Here is a 14,398-nt window from a genome sequence, read left to right as displayed (position 1 = left end):
GAGCAGAGCAGAGCAGAGCAGATCAGAGCATGATGTAGAAGCCTGATGGCTGGAGAGCGCTGGCTTGGCAGTACTGGGTGGAGGAAACCCCGATGAGGAGATGTGAGAGGGAGCCAGGTTTGCTTGGAGCTTATGTTGGAATCCCGGAGGGGGAGATTTCGGTTGTGCTTGGAAGTTATGTTGTAACCCCGGGAAGGGAGATTTTGGGTTCAGTTATTGTTAACACCGGAGGACCGGGTGAGGCTGTAGGGGTGGAGGAGGCCTCATTAGGAGCTCCCCAGTAAGGTGCGGGTGTTCCTAGTGCCACAGGGGCCTGCATTTTGGGGTGTCCTGGCCCAGTGCGGGCAGCTTTGGGAAGAGCTCAGTGCTGTGCAGAGGCAGAAGCCCCAGTGGGGCATAGGCCTGAAGAGGCGGGTCTGGGGGCCAGGTAAGGCTAAGGCCGCCTGAGCCCCAGTCCAGGGAAGCCCGAGTCGGGCATAGAGGGCCCCGGTGGGGGCGGGCGCAATAAGCGCGAGCAAGGGCCCCGGTGGGGGCGGAGAGTGCGAGAAGCGCGAGCAAGGGCCCCGGTGGGGGCGGCAGGGAGTAGGACAGAGTCCTGGTACAGCAAGGCAGGTACCGTGCCAAGGAGGGCAGGAAGGCAGCCTCCCATTAATAATATACCAGCAAGACATGGCGGGCGAGATAGAGGGTGCATTCAAGACCCAATTTGGCACGGTAGCCAGGGTGCGCTAGGGGAGGTCACAGTGCCCCTATAGAGTGCCCTGTCACATCCCCCCCATCATCATCTTCATTTTAGGGGCAGGGTTGTTGGTTCTAGCCATGTTGGAGGCAGGGAAGGTTCTTTGGGGAGATGTGGTGTCTTTTATTAGACCAACTAAATAGTTGGAAAAAAGTTCTTGGGACGCTTTTGGGCACAAATGCCCTTCTTCAAGCATTGGCACCAAATTCCTAAGTAGCTTTGCTGCGCACTGTCAAGCCGATGCTGGGTTCAAGCTCAGAAGTGATTCTATTTCCATGGCAGGTTATGCAGTCTTTATAGATCCCCCTAACTACCACCAGGACCGTCTGCCTTACACTCATGCAATAACTATGGTGTGTTTTGACATTCTGCAATGACTTACGTTACAGAAGTGGAAAGCGGTGATGTTATCATTAATTACAATATTTAAGGAATATTAATTTCTTACCTGACTTATGACCCATAATAAATGAGAGTTTGGTCATGGATTTCAATAGAAGCAGAAATAGGCCTGTCTGGATAACTTTGGTGTTGGCATCCCAAAGCACCTCTCCAGTCCCACTGAAATCCTCAAAACAGTCCTTACAGAGGACTTTGGCAATGCAAAATTCTCCGGCTCGCTCTCAGCAGAGAGGCGAGTGCCCCCTATTTGTGTGGCACTGATGCACAGAGCCCTGCTCCTTACTTGGAGTGTTTAGGTGGTGATGTACCAACAAATAATGATGGGGCTGTTCCCATAGTGCACACTAATAAGTGAAAGGCAAGGTATCCCATAGCTGGGAGCTCTGACAGAGAAGGCTCTGGCTCCCGTCTTTTTGGGAGCGTGCTTAGATGGAAGAAGCATTTCAACTCAGCTGATCTCAGTTGCCAAATGGGCAGGTGGCAGAGAGCAGTCCTGCATTTGAATTTTTGGTGCATGTCTGTCTATGACAAAACTCGTAGGCAGTGCATAAAACTGATAAGAGTCTGTGCAGTTAGAGCTCTGAACGGGGAAATCCTCCCTTACATTTCCATCAGAGCATCCTTATTCGGACGGCAGCTCCCATCCAGGGCTTCAAAGCACAAACAAACAACAATTCCAGCAAATAGAAGGGGCCACTGAAATGCAGCCACTTCTGGGGGGCAGCAGAGCAGCTATTAGCAGATGAAGAAAAGGGGCAAGAGAACAGAACGTCTCATTGAAGGCAGCAATAGAGCATGGACCTGCGTGGGGTTTGGTTAGCAGTTTCAGCCAGGCAGCACCAGGTTGCGCCCATGCCGGCTCATTGGTCTGGTACTGGCTCCAAACAGAGAGTCCTGCTCGGGCATCATCAGGTTAATAGAAAAGCAGATGGTTGGAGGAGAAAGGAACCTTGCAAAGGGGAGCCGGCTACTGAGGACATCCGGAGCTGGCCTTAGGGGTGTGCGACATGGGCGACTGCCCGGGGCACCATGGGCAGGGGGGACCACACGTGCACACACGTGTGAGCAGCCCACACTTACAGCAGCACTCTCTCCCCACCCCACCTTGCCATGGCCCATCCCCACTCCAGGCAGGAGAAGCAATGCCCAGCCCTGCTCGCCCCCCACCCCAGGAGGACCCGGCTGGCTCCAGATCATTTGCTGCGCACCCAGCTGCACAAGTGAACCCCCAGATGGGTGATTCTCACACCGGATGGTGCAGCCACCTGGAGTGCTGTGAGTTGCTTCCAAGTGTGCCACACTGTTAGGTGTGCAAACTCCTACACTTGCTTTATTCTTTTTCCATAGTCAAGGAGTGAGTGAGAGCTAAGAGCTGGCATCATCCAAGAGCAGCTGTTCTAGAGGCAACCCGACCTCAGGCTTTTGAGATCCAATGCCCAAATCTCTTGGAAGCCCTCGGTGATTGAACCCAAATGTCAGCACCAACAGAAATTCCCCCAGTGGTAAGTTTGCAGAATCAGGTCCTGGCAGATGATCTACAAGCTCCCACCCAGTCATCAGATCTGCTGACAGCACCTCTGCACCTGTCATGTCATAAGGACCCCATGTTAGGAGATCCCATCTCAGGTGGGTCTGTAGCTTGAGATTTGGAAGATCATGTGGTGACAACCCCGTGCCCAGTTCTGCCACGTGCCTGGCATTTGTGGACTTCAGTGCTAGCAGAAGACAGGTCTATCAAGGGACTGGCCTGAAACCAGCATCACATTACAAACAGAAACCAAAACTTTTAGAAACACAATTCCCAGCATGAGTATCATTATCTCAGAGATGATATGAGTTAATCTGTGTTTTGGAGTTTTCCCGAAATTACAGCAAAAAAAAAAAGAACCCAAATATCCAGCGATGAATTGGCAGTTTGGGAATCACACGCAGGAGACTCACAACCAGTCACGTGATTGCCTTGGTCTTAAAATAGATTACGTCACGTCCACAGGATGCCCGTTGCTAATTATAAATGATATTTTCCCAGACTAAACAAAGCTCTAATTTTTTGTTGCTATTTTGCTTCCTCTGGTTCCTATTATAGTTTGCTCCTCATCGGCATTAGCATGTCACGGGCTCCCTTCTGCAATAGGTTACATGGATCTCTTTCCTGCTGGAGTTCAGTGAAGCCTGCCTCCTTGCAACTGGGGGCAGGATTAAGCCACAGGGTCCTGCTTTGCAGGTGTTTAGTGTCATCAGTCAGACCAGTGAGGACACTGTCAAAGGTACCAGCCCCTCTGCACTATTTCTGCATCTCCTCAAATGCATCCCATAGCTGTCCAGTCTCTACTTCTACCCCCTCTTGGACAGGGCTTGGGTTGTAGCACACAGGGGCTCTGTCGTGGATCCCCCTTTGGCTGCAAAGATGGGGGAAAAGGGGAATGGCCTATAAGGGAGGTGACGCAGGCTGGGGGGTTCTGCCTTGACAGAGGTATGAGAAGGGGAGACAGCAGGGAAAGGCAAAAGAGTTTGGGCAGGGGAGAGGAGTTCCTGCTGGAGAAGTCTGGACCTAGGGTGCTTGTACACAATGTTGGCTTTCTCTAGCTAACGATATTCTCTGGGTTTATCTCACTCTCGTAATGCACCCCAATGAGTCCCGTTACTATTTTGCATGTACCGCGTGTAACAGTCGTCATTGGTTAATGTGCTATTACTAGCCAAAAAACACTGGGAAAATAGCAATTTTAGCTGCGTGCGAGAACATATGCAACGAAAGTTTCACGGTAAAATTAAACCCGGTGGAACAATTAGCTGCAGTAAAATTAGAACGTTTTGGAGGTGGTCTAACTCGCCACGATCAATCGAAACCTACCACGATAAAAGAAGTCAGCGTGTATTTGCACACACGATTAACCTAGCGAAATGGCGAGTTTTGGTGCCATTTTGTAGCGTGGATCTAAACAACATGCAAGGGTCCCTGGAGCGCAGTGACTGTGAGAAGTCCAGTGGTGGAAGGAACCCAGGAGAGAAGAAGTGGTCCCAGGGGAAGGCCACGTCTCAGGAGGTCTGACAGTGGACTAAGGATGATGTGATGTGTGAGATAGTTGTACAGGAGTGGGAGGAGGCTTTGCTTTCTAGGAATCCTTAAGGCGCCTTGGCCACTGAATGGATTTCAGCCCCAAAATTGGACAGAGAGGCAAATTCCTGCCCAGGAGAGCATATCATCTTCCCACTCTTCCGTGAAATATGAAATAGCATCACCAGAAGAAACCATGATTCTGCATCCTGCTTGCTACCAGACAACTTGGAGGGGGAAAGACTGTTCCAACTTTTATCTGAGTCTAATTTGCACAAAATGAACTATTCCAACCAGGAGATTTGACACCACCTTCAGCTCTCATGTGAAATATGAGTTTGCATTTTCACCTAGGAGAAATTTTACAATCTTTGCATTCTCCTATGTCTGAGGAAGGTAGAGTGTGCCTGAAAGCTTGCAATTTTTATTTTTATTTTTTGCAAATATCTAGCTGGTCTATTTGCAAAAGATATCACCTCTGCCATGAGTTGTGATTCCAATGAGAGGCGATGCATTTTTTTAATGAAACTTTTATTGGACCATCTGTATAGCTGGGAAGAAGATGGAGGTTTCAGGCCAGAAGGCCTGTGAAGGTTGTGTCACCAGTGACAACTTCTTCCATGCCCCTTTTTCCAAGATTCAGTCTATGGAGCTGCAGAATTATGCTTGTGCAACAGCCAGCCTCTCTGAATGCACTTGTGCTACTGAGCCAGTGTGACAGTCTCTTCCTCACTCTGGCTCCCGCTCCTGTACCCCCATGAAGGTTATGTATTAAGTGCATCAGAATATTTGCAATACCGATGCCATGCAAAGCCTTCTGGAGCCATCTCTGTCTATGAAATCAGTGCCAGATTTCAAGTCAGCGAAGGCACCACGTGATGGGTGACTGAATTTCCAGTGTTTCTTTCCCAAAAGCTGTAGGTCAAGGGCAGGCTTGGTGGTTAGTCTCTTAGCAGTAGTACCAGTAACCAGCTCTGGGCAGTATTTATGAGTTGGCAATAGCTGAATTTGAGAAAGGAGAACACGGGGTGAAAGCTTTATTGGAAGCTGACTGTAATGTGGTTGGACAATAACTGCTGCGGTCTAAACACTACCCTTTACTTAAGTTCAGTGCTGTGATGCTGCCCTCTTTCTACTCAGCTTGGCCTTTACCAAGGCCCCCCCCCGATTTTCTGAAAGAGCCCATTTTGGTGGCCAGCTGAATGACACATTTGAGTAGCTCCGGTGATGTTCACATGCGGCTGCTGGATTAAACTTGGCCTTTTATGGCTGCCTACACTTCATTCAGTGAGAGCGCATGGGTGCGGGGTCTCTAGGTCTCTCTCTTGCTGGTCTTACAGACTTTGAGGGCCTCTACCCACCCAGACTTAAAGCCTTTCATCTCCTCCTGCCTTGTGCAGTCTCCTTCCAGCCCATGACATGTTCACCTATCCCTTCCAGACCACTTGCTGTGTTATCTTCCCATCATTGCCTTGGTCTGCTGTGAGGTCTGATACCTTCCACCTCGGCATCCAAAATCTCCCTCAGATGCCATTGGTTCTGCCAGTATGCCCTGCCCATTTCATTCTCTGCACTCTTAATTTACTTAGGACATTAGGTCTTTTATATAGGTCAGCAAGCTCTTGATTATATCTTCTGCTCCAAACTCTAGGTGTATACGTCATCTATGGCAAGCGAAGCAAGGGGCTTGGCACAGACCTGCTGGGTGACTGAGCACAGGGGTGTAGCATTTCATTCATCTCGGCTTTACTTCTTGATCATAAGCCCTAAGTATTATGATGGAACTGCTGCTAGTGGTTCTGTCAACCGGGCACGGGTATCATGAGCCGCCCTTCTTCAGGGTCACCAGCTATTCTTACGTAACCCAGGTGCACTGGAGTGTGTACCCCCTTCTCCAACAGAAGGGGATGGCCAGCAATGCATATGTGCTGGAGATGGAAACTGCAGCTTGCTCACAGCTTCCCCTTCTCAGGTGTCTCTACAGAGGAAGACCAGGACCTACTATCTTAACTATATACATGGCTTATTCAGGTGCAGAATAAAAGGGGAGGGGATTAGAATAAACTGGATAAGTGATAAAGATAAATATTTACATTAGCCAACTCTGCAAATAACAGAACAGGTAAGTATAGTGGTCCCCCAAGACCCACGAGAGAAACCTCGCCCACAGATCCCCAGAGGGTATGACCCTCCATGCAGTGATGCCTACACAAGCTTGCCGTGTTCTCTTCCAGCAAGAGGTTGGCGACGCAGCCGCCTGCCGCTCCCATCCGATGGCAGAGTCTTTGGGCTCTTCAGGGCAAGTGGAAGCCCCCCCCGGGTAGCTCTTCCCCAGCTCTTCTCAGCCCCAGCTTCTTCTTTCTTCTCTGTCCCTCATTGTCTCCCCCTCATGCTGTGCATGCAGCTCTTTATATACCCTTTTGGGGCTCCACCCCACGATTGAAGACTGGCCAATCAGAGGAAGGTGGAGCTCAGTCTTTACTTGGGTCCGCTCCTCACTTCACCCCGATGTAGGGGCAGGGTAGGCTCCTTCCAAGGCTCCTCCCCTGCTGGTCACTGATTGGTGGGTTTGCCCCACCAATCATTTGGAAATTCTCTAAGCCCGAGGATCTGGGCGAAGATAGGCAAACCCGCCACACTTATGTTAGGAAATCTCAAGATCTCAGTTAGCCTTTGCCCTGAATACTCTTTGCAGATGCATGAGCTCAGCTGTATCCTTGCTGGACTTTTAATTATTGATTGAATATCAGGTGTGTGTCGTTGGCTCAGCACAGGCATTTAATGAAATGTTTAAACCTGATAACTTCTTCTGTGGCGATTCCAGTGACATGGCTCGGGCAGCCCATGCATGCTCAGTGTCACCATGGAGGGTTCCTAGGGCAGCCAATCTGTTCCTGTCTTCTATTGCTTATCAGTCACATAACAGGACATTAGGATTATTGCATGCTAGGTGCTCCTTGTGTAGGTGCATTTGGATCCTTTCAAAATGCTGGAGGTCAATAGCAATGTCAGCTAGAGAAAGATGGTGGTCCATGTTAGTAGGAGTTTCAGTGCCTGACAGAAAAGGTCAGCTCTCACTGAGCTAGCTGCTTGTGGGGAATCTGACAAATAGATCATTTAGGCTGGTGTCACTAAGGAAGCAGTTGGGACATGAGGTAACACAGAGACTAAGTACAGACTATCAAGAAGCCTGAGGCTGAATCGATTCAGTCTTTACAGGTTAGTCTAACCTGAAGAGATTAAACTGAGAAATAATTGGACAAACATTTGATTCAGGAAATTCAGCCACACACCTGCAGTGGCTCAGGCCAGAGGCCAGCAGTTGCTACAGCATGGCTCTCTGGCACATCGCCAGCAGTAGCTGTGTGTTTTCTTCCTCATCCTGCTGCTCCCGAGGTCTCTGGGATTTGCAGTCCAGAATCGCAGCAGCAGGACTCTTCAGGGTTGCTCATCATGTCCTCTTCCTGCTTCCAGGTGCCTCTGGGATTTGTAGTCCACACCTGCAGCCAGCAGTGAGTTTTTAGCAGGATAGGGCATCTCTGTCCTTAGGGGAAGGGAAGTTTAACCCCCCTCCCTGGCCCCAGCCCCCAGCTGGAGTTTACCTGGGGGAGGGGGCGGTCCCAGTTTCAGCCATTTTGAAAGTGATTTATATCCACTGAACTTCTGTTCTGTTACAGGTTTAAATCAATTTCTGATCATTTAAACTGATTTATGTGCAACTTCTGATGACTTAAACTGTACTCTTACTCTGACCCCAGTAAGAGTACAGTTCCTGCTCAAATTTATGAAAGACCTTGAAGTAAAGGTCAATAAAAGGTTTGACTAGGAAGCTGTGGGGCAGAAGCCAGAGCTGTGGTCCAATTACTGTGACATGAAGGGCTAAATGGAAGTTGCCCTCCTAATTTTTAAAGCAAAATTTTGCCCAATATTTAAAAAACACCCAAACTCCATAAAATGTGGAAAGCCCAATTCTTAATTCCTTCTAGGCCTTAAATGACAACAGACTTCAGCCAGAGCTTTAGGTTTGTAAGGAATAAATGTCAGGAGCTAGGAGAGGCCATCCCAGCAGGGTTGACTGGCTTGTGGGGTTGCACCAGAGATGGTTTAGGGATGGTTATGTTAGTCTGGTTGTGATCTAGAGGTAGGGACTATGATAGAAGTTGACTCAAAGCAGCCCAAACTTGCTCAAAAGGCTTAGGAAAGTGTGATCCATGTGATGAACATATCCAGAGTTTCAGGTTTGTCATTAAACTACAAACCAGGCAAGACTGATGTAGTTTTTTATTGCAATGATTTCTCGTATCTGTGCCTTCTACTGAAATAGCAAATTACTCTGTCACAGCAAACAAGCTGGAGAGCACTTTGCTCTGTGAGCTCCTTTCTAGGGCTTCGATTCATGTTTGTCCCTTTTACATCAGCCATTGGTTTCAAAATGTCAAGGACTGATTCTTTCTTTCGCCTATCGATTCTCCTATTTACCTTCTTTTAGAGGCTGGGAGAGAGCGAGAACTGGAGTGCTGTTAACTATCTAGCTACCTGCAGAGAGAAGTTAGCCATGTTAGTCTGAAGGCCAGCAGAAGGCAGGGCAGAATAAACTAATTCAGAGAGGCATAAGCATACTTTTGATGAAGCGAGCTGCTGCTTATAAAAATTTAGGTCTCCAAATTAATCCTGGGCTGTCCAACTCCAGTGGGACTGGGAGCCATACAACTTACAAGCTGTATGCTGTGAGGGCAGCCCCTCTGGGATCCCCCCTCCACATGGGCTGCACCAGTGGTACGTAGCCCCCCGGCAGCGACACGCAGCCTAGGCACCACGGGGAGCCCTGGTTCCTTCCCCCGTACACGGCTGCAGAAGTGGCTGTTGGGGTCTGCAGACCCCTTGTTAACCACTTACAGTCCAGGTACAACCTGCGGCCTACATACTGGTCCCTCATGAGCCATTGCTCAGCCTACTGGCTATCTCCCTATAGGCTTATGTGTGCATAAATGAGCAAAATAACATGAAAGTGAATTAAAATACACAGCTACGGCGCTGTGATCTGTCCTTCCACTGGTCGTGGAGTAAGAGGAGGCACATGGACACTTAGCACTGAGCAGCTGATGTGAATAGGTCCCTATCCTCTTCTGAATGACAGTAGTTCGTTCATTTACCTGCGCCCTAGACCTGTGCATTTACACTTGACTCAATTATTTTGTTCCTGTGCTTATGGCCCAATGTATCTGAAAGTCTAAATTCCTTTGACACCTAGATCTCCCTTTTCTTTGGGTGCATGTGTCATTCCTTGCTCCACCTTAGCCTCCTTTCTCCTCCGGTTCGTTACTGCACTGGGAAGAAAACATTAGTGTGGGAAGACTGCAGTGAAAGCATGACTCACATTTTATCCCAAAGGCCTAAGGGCTGATGGTCAGTCTGACTTCTTGTGGAAGGAGTTTTGCAGCTGTGGACCACCTGTTGGGTGTGCTCTCTCCCTCCATCCCGCAGTTCTGACTTTTCTGAGAGTCAGAGTGCCAAGTGTTTTTTGGCCCAAACCCTGGGAAAAGACTGACTTGGACATAGCATTGCAATACTTCATTGGAGCTGTAGTTTGGGTCCCTTTTCCCCCTGTTATCCTCTATGAGTCAAGCTGTTCAAGTGGACTGCGTTTCCCATGATGCCCATGGGAATACCTGTGATGCAAGGCATGAGGAAGACCACAGGGGTGGATCCAGGGGGGTGCAGTTGCACCCCTCTTTGATTTTGGCTTCACCCAAAACTAACCCTCTGGGAGAAGCAGTGGTCTTTCTATTCAGACAACACAGAGGGAGTCACTTGACTTCATGACTCATTATCGTCTATCTGATTCCTGGTATTACTTCACAAGTATTAATGACCTTCTATCCTTTTTAATGGTCTTGATGTTCCACTCTTCAAGCTATCCTTTCTTCTGCAAACTATTTCTAGTAAAGGCACTCTTCTATTCCACAGAGCTGTTTTTAGCTCTAGTTAAAAACTTAACTCAAATGTTGTGATAATAACTCAGGTATGGAAATGCTTGAAGTATGAAGGCACTGTTAAGATGCTCAAGACGACTAGATTTGACTTATGAAAATGAATGAGAGAGGTACATTTCCCTATAATGACTACAAGACTAATGAAACCATATCTTTTCACTATTTTTTTTTACCTAGCCTATATTTTTTCAACTTAGTATGTAATCTAAGAAATGAGTGCACATTGCAAAAAAACTTTTATTTGTTTTGGTTTTCATCTTAAACTCAATAATGTCATGCTAGGTCCTGCAGTGTATTAGTAAAGCTTCCCCTTTCTCTTTAACTGGAGACAGTATTTGTTGTGCCTACACCGTCTGCCCCTCCCCCCACCCTCCCCTTTTCAAAATCTTAGATCTGCCTGTGGAAGACCATCTGAAATAGCTTGGTTTCCAGCCCAAAAGGGGAAACTGTTCACTTTTGGGACGTTAGCTTGCTCAACAAAAGCCAGACATTTCCTGCTTTTGGTGACTCTTGTTTAATCAACTGAAAATCCAGTTTTGGGTTGGGGAAAGAAAATGCAAATATTTGATGATTCCTAAGCTCCTTGTTCCTACTGGCTGTTCTGGTTTGCTTAGATAAATCCCGATGTAGGGAGAGAAATGGTCTCTAACAGTCAGTGGGCCAGGCCCAGGGACAAACTTTGATGATCTGGTCCAGGACTTGGAGGGTCATCCTGTAGACGGGACTTGGCTGGCACGGGTACAACCCCCTGGAACATCCTCATTTGCATTCCTAGGTTTAATCTGAAGTTCATGGAGTCGTGAAAGGAGAGATCAGTGTATCTGTAGGGTAAGGACCTAGCCGCTTGACCAGCAAGAAGTGGAAGTTGTTTCAAACCGCTAATACTGTTGTTTTTACCACTGATGGGTTGATGACAACTGTTGTGTGATCTCCATGGCTTCCTTCACCTATGAGTTAGCATGATGCAGCAGATCCTTTAATGATGACGAGGCAGATACATGTTCAGCAGACAGTGGGACATCATGTCTTTATTACTGGGTGAGGGGACAGAAGCCGCTCCTTGCTTGTTGATGCAAAATAGTTTCAATATCCATCCCAGCTAGGAAATGCACATATACCCTGAACTTCCTCTCTGAGTTGCTTCCTCTTATAACGGTTTCTTCGCATCTGGGACAAACTACTCCCTTGAGGGCCTATCTGTGGATATGCCACACTCATCTGCACAGTCACCCTGTTACACAACTACTGCCTTTGAGGCTGTGATGTCAGTCAAGGATTGCAACCCATTTTGCTGCACCTCATATAGACACAGAATTGGGGCAGTCCCAGTCCACAAAGGCTCTGCATGAGCATAATGGTCTTTGCTATTGGATCAAAATGCTCTGGCGTTTGAGGCCTGATCTTGTGAAGTACATGGCCACAAAGTGGTGAGGGGCCAGCAAAGTTGAATCTTTTGAGCTCGTCACCGATGCCAGAAAAAAACACCCAGAGGTGGTAGGTGAGTTTCGGTTGGTTTTGTGAGTCATATAGATTCATAGATTGTCAGGGGCTGGAAGGGACCTCGGAAAACCATTGGGTCCAGCTCCCTGCACCAAGCAGGAAAGACAACTGGAGTCAAGTGACCCCAGCAAGGTGCTCATCCAGGTCTCCTCTTGAGATTTCCAGGGTAGGTGACTGCACCACCACTGGAGGGAGCTTATTCCACAGTCTGGACACCCTGATGGGGAAGAAGTTTTTCCTAATGTTGAGCCTGAATTGATCTTCCAGGGGTTTGTGGCCATTGCTCCTGGTTTTCCCCTTGTGTGCCCAGTGAACAGTTGCTCACTGAGCCCTTGATGTTCTCCCCTAGTGTAGTGGTCAGCTGCTACCAGGTCCCCTCTCTGCCTTCTTGTCCTCAGGCTGAAGATCCCAGGTCCCTCAGCCTTTCCTTGGATGTCTTGTTGTGTAAGACCAGTCATACGGGTGGCTCTTCTCTGGACTCTCTCAAGCTTGTCCACGTCCTTGTTAAAGTGCAGTGCCCAGAACTGGAGTCCTCCAGCTGCCATCCCACCAGTGCTGAGTAGAGCAGAAGAATCACCTCCTTGGTTTTGGATTGATGCATGCTACAGTATGTTTGCCCTACTGGCTACAGCATCATTCTGCCGGCTCATAGTCATACTGTGGTTTGTTTTGACCCCCAGGTCCCTTTCATTCGTGGTGCTGGTCAGTTTGGTGCCACCAAACCTCCAGGTGTGTTAGGCGTTGCTCGTCCCGAGGTGGAGCACTTTACATTTCTCAACGTTGAACTTCATCAGGTCCCAATCCGTCCAGCTTGCTAGCCTGTCTAGGTCTGCCTGTAACTGCAGCCTATCTTCAAGCATGACCGCGCTTCCCCATAACTTGGTGTCGTCCCCGGACTTGGCCAGTGAGCTCTTCACCCCCACATCCAAATCGTTAATAAAGACGTTGAAAAGTACTGGACCGAGCTCCGACTCCTGTGGGACACTGCTGCCCACTTCTCACCAGGATGACACATAGGATACATCTCTTCTCTAAGTGGGGGCATTCAACTTTTGGAATCTAGATTTTGGTGGCAGTATTCCTGAATTTGTCTTCCTCAAAAGGTGTACTGCAAGATGACCTACAGCTTAACTCGCAAAGCCTAATCATATGGGGCATCTCTGCTCAAATCTACCTGACTGTAATGGTAGTGTTCCCATGTGTAAGTGTTGCCAGAACCTTTTGGTCGTCACTTTTCCCTAATAATTTTGAATGTGAGGGCTAAGTATCTGAGAAGGCATTGCATGTTGGATGAATTCCTGTCCATATACATGTGGCCACATCATCTTCATATCTACTGACCTTGGTGCAATTACACTGAGTTACTGCAGCTGAAAATTGCCCCTTGGGCAGTGACTTTTCCCATCCACGCTATCAAAACAGGCTAGGAACTGAAGGCTTTTTAAACACATCTCACTCAGTTCACATGGATTATTCCCTCTTTAGATACAGTCTGACCTGGAGCTTTAAACTGAGTTTATTTCATCCACAAAAAATGTGAAGAATTCCTAAATAAAATAAAACAGCCAGTTCTCTATTGCAGCATGGGAGGTTAACGAAAGGGTCAAGATTTGGGATGAGAAAGTCATTGTGGATACTCGAGCGAAACCTAAACAATACCAGTTTGACAGCTGTGTGTGATTCCCAACCTCTTAGGAAGCCAAAGGAAACTTGGGAATAAATACGTTGGATAGGGATGATTTACACATATCATTCCTGCCCTCTAGTGGTCGATGGATACAGATTGCTTAGAGATACCATCATATCATTACACATCATAGAAAGGTCTGTAATGTTGATACACCAAATGTGGTTATAATTTTATCAGCTTTTCATGCTTGCACTATTTCAAAGGGATGTTGTTGTGGCTCCAGTCACAGTAGGTACGGATTAAAATAATGGGCATGCATTTTGGGGCAAGCCAGACTTCTTCTCGTAGAAAATCTTAATTATCTGTGCACTAAAATCTTGGGAAGGCCCACTTTTGGTATACGCTCCACAGAGTCAATAGATCAGTAAGCAGTAAATCTGCTTTTGGAGCCTGGATCTTATAGCAAAAAACAATGAACATCAAAGAAACAATTTAAAACTAAACTAAGCTGCAACATTGTAGTTTCCCCTGCACTTCTACAGTCTGGCTTGCAAAGATAGAGCAGAGAGAAATCTTCCCCTTATCTAGAAACTAAATGCACGTACGTGCTCAGAAGATGCCTGCCCCGTGGGTCAGATGTGGTGTTTATTTCAAGCTAGGCAAATAATCAACAACAAATTTCCACTTCTCACAGCTTTTTTCGCTCTCATTTGAAAAGGGCAGAGAGATTAGCAGCAGTGATAGGCACACCTGCATTTCTCAGTGCAACCAATGACTCTGCCCTGCTCTCTAGCCTCTGCATAATAGGAAAAAAAAAAAGATTCCATTGATTGACTCAAATGCTCTGGGCTGATGTAACCTTCACTGACTAAAGTGCTTGTGAAAATAATGATTTGACTGTAAATGGCATTTGTACCTGCAAAAACATGGCCTTTAATTATAACAGAGCTGCTGTAGTTGCAGCAAGGGAAGTTCAGGTTAGATATTAGGAAGAATTTTCTCACTAGGAGGGTCATAAAGCACTGGAACAGGTTACCCAGAGAGGTGGTGCAATCTCCATCCTTGGACAGTTTCAA

This window comes from Crocodylus siamensis, chromosome 1, assembly GCF_052110815.1.
Source record: "Crocodylus siamensis isolate JL-2025a chromosome 1, ASM5211081v1, whole genome shotgun sequence".
Classification (NCBI taxonomy): Eukaryota; Metazoa; Chordata; order Crocodylia; family Crocodylidae; genus Crocodylus; species Crocodylus siamensis.
This window is presented reverse-complemented; position numbering follows the sequence as displayed.